This window comes from Aedes albopictus, chromosome 2 (assembly GCF_035046485.1).
Source record: "Aedes albopictus strain Foshan chromosome 2, AalbF5, whole genome shotgun sequence".
Lineage (NCBI taxonomy): Eukaryota > Metazoa > Arthropoda > Insecta > Diptera > Culicidae > Aedes > Aedes albopictus.
The window spans coordinates 109272713-109276090 of record NC_085137.1 but is presented as its reverse complement, the minus strand read 5'-3'; positions in this window follow the sequence as shown (position 1 = coordinate 109276090).

Here is a 3378-nt window from a genome sequence, read left to right as displayed (position 1 = left end):
TAGTTTTGGACACCTATGAAAAATGTAGACAACTCTACGATCTCTCAGGCCTAGGTGTCACGGGAATTTGGGTGTTGTTAGTGGAAGGGTAAACTCCAAAGGATACGCTTGGTTAACGTTCAGGCACACCATTGTTATACTGCTTCGAATCAGTTGTCTGCCCAATTCATCCTGGTTTCCTGGTTGAATTACTAGATTCTTCGGTTGATAATCTGAAATATAAAATAATATTAACATCGTACGTCAAATAAGCTACATATTAGTGATACGCTCGCCACAGTTACATATTTTTAAAATATTATTTATATCGTACGATACATTTACCTGAATCCTGTTGAAATAAGTGCTTAAGTTATGTTCAAATGTGCCATTAATAAATATTGGAATAAATTATTGTTTTCAGCTTTATATGACGGGAAAAAATCTAGGGGGTGCCAAATTTGTTCTAGGGGGTGCCAGGCACCCCTGGAACCCCCCCTAGCTACGCCAATGGACTCCTTAAATATTTAATTTGATTTGAGGAAATAAAAAAAACACACTTTTTTGGATGAAAACGACTTGATGGTTTGTGCCAGATTTACAAGAGTTTTAGCACAAATTAACTTAAAATTATTTCCAACAATTGTATGAACTAAAATTTTCCATTGAAAATATTTTTGTTAACACAGTTAACAGTTATCTGTCATATGAGCTGAATTCAATTCAGTTTGCTTACGCACCGCGCGAATTGATCAATGTAAACACTTGCTTCAACTGAAATGCATTCAAGAGCATGCAAGTGGCCGTTCAAGTCGTTTGCTGAGTCAAAACACATCATTCGTTTCGAATGAATATATTTGAGGAGTTGGCAAGTGAAATGTTCGTTTCAGTTGACCCATGTAAATATGTAAACCAGGCATTACGCGTTTACATGTTGCAAGTTCAAGTCTCCGTGAATACAATCCGGCTATTCTGCAACAGGTTTTTTAGAAACCATAAATGGACAAGGTATTTTTGGCTACCATCAAAAGAGGTATAAAGGGGGGGGGGGGGTTACTAGTGGTGAATGGGTGTAGTAAATTGATAATGAAATTCCTATGCAGCACATACTGCATATGTCTTCTTCTTCTTCTTGGCGTAACGTCCTCACTGGGACAAAGCCTGCTTCTCAGACCATTTTGCATGTGTATATCGTGTGGCAGGTACGAAGATACTCTATGCCCAAGGAAGTCAAGGAAATTTCCTTTACGAAAAGATCCTGGACCGACCGGGAATCGAACCCGTCACCCTCAGCATGGTCATGCTGAATACCCGTGCGTTTACCGCCTCGGCTATATGGGCCTATACTGCATATGTGTCTGGACCAAATTAAAACTTGAACGCCTTTGCGTAGTTCACTTCCATTGAAATCTATTGCAGGTGAAAACCCGTAAATTCGCATGAATTGCTTTTCATTACCAGGTAAGTCTACTTCGTCTTGGAGCCCTATCATTCCCCTTCTTAGTACAATATCCACTTTCTTTGATGCATAGATAGAGGGCTGCCCAAACCACAAATTTCCAATGAACAAATTGCCTTCCGGATGCAGATAGTTAGGCATGCCTTAGTCATGGATAGGCATATTCTCAGCGGTATCATCCTTGATCCTACATCCAGCACTAAATCGCCAAGTCGGGAAATACGAGGTGCTTCCATGAGCAAGCGGAAGGAGTTTGAAGTTTGCAAATAAATCCCTAGAATAATGAACTTTTAATTTATTTGCCTCGGAATAATGTGTTGCTTTTGGGGCAAGGATGCAACAAATTACTTGTATGTGGTAATACCTGTACTTGAACGGTTGAGCAAGATGGACGGTTATTGCTTTTGAGTTTTGATAGGTATGAATCTAATGATGAAAGAATCCCTTTTGCACATTTTCAAGCAACTACAATATCCATTTAAATAAAGTGAAACATGGAACATTACATAGCATTGCAAATGAAGTTTATAGCAGCAATATATTTTTTGTTCTTTCAAGTAGCTTTTGCGGTGATAAAACCTCGGGTTTCAATCATACGGTTATCGAAAACTGACGCTTTCCACTTCATATAATTAATTGTAATTGGATTCGTTTATCATACCCCCGCATCATCCTTAATAGATGGAGACAAAGATCCCGCATACAATGTGGGCCCACTTTGAAGTCATCTCCGGCCACTCAATTCCTTTTTGAAGTGCCCTTACCTGAGAAGGGCAAATTGGATGCCTTGGATTTCTAATTGAGCAAAGTGTGCGGTTTCGATTGGCAGATTTGCTAATTGAGGAATTAATTAATGATTCATTGTGTCAATTTCTCTTCATCCCTCATCTTTGATGAACAAGCTCACCCACCGAAGTGGATGGTGTCCTGTTTCACAAAAGGATGTGGGCCCAGATACAAAATGACATGGCAAACTTCCCATACACCGCATTGATGGCCATTACCGTTTATTAAGCTGATTTCGGTGCCCCGGCGATCCGATGATGGTGTGCCATTCGGGAACATCCGATCCTATCCATTTGCATGTACGTGAACAAACTTGGAACAAAGTGACATTTATGGGAAGTGCTGCATTTTGAATGAGCCCTCGCTCGCTGGCTGATGCTGCTGCTGCTGCTGACGGTTATAGGGGAGGTCATTCAATGATGATGGCGCTTTATTCACCAAATGGGTGCGAAATTCAATTAAAAGTTTGGCGATTTGAATTTCAACACATTTCGGCGAACCATCAATAATAATGAAGCCACGAAATGCACGGGGAAGGGAAGGTGGCAGTCGGTTCCTGTTCGGCATTGAAATGCCTTCATCGGATAATAGTGGAGGTAAGCGAAAGCAAAATCTGCGATGGCGCATAAATCATACGGATCAGTTCCTGGGGTTTACTTAGCAGGGGTGGAGTTGGTGTCTTGATGCAATATTCGCAAATTAACTCAATTTGTAGAAAAACCTGAATCCTCTTACAGTAGCCATCAGCATAGTGCTGACATTCGAATCTTACTTGACAGCTTTCTACAGAAAAATAATAAAACAGTAAGGGTTTTTGAACAATTGAAATTGTGTGACATACACACATGTTTTTATTACTGTTCGAGTCTGCCGACACGTAGATGCCCGATTAGTCTTTCATTCAGTGTATTTTTACGATACGTCCCTAGAATATTCTCAAACATCGTTTTTGCCTTTCTCGTACACTAAGTGTACTGGAAAGACTATATGTTCACTCATAAAACGATTTTTTCGAAAAAAGGCTCGGTGGACCAAGTTTCATATACCATTCCACTCAGTTCGACGAATTGAGATGATGTCTGTGCGCAAAATAAGTTCACTCACTTTTAAGGCACTTCCCATTGGCTGATTTTTCGGATTATACCATTATGGAT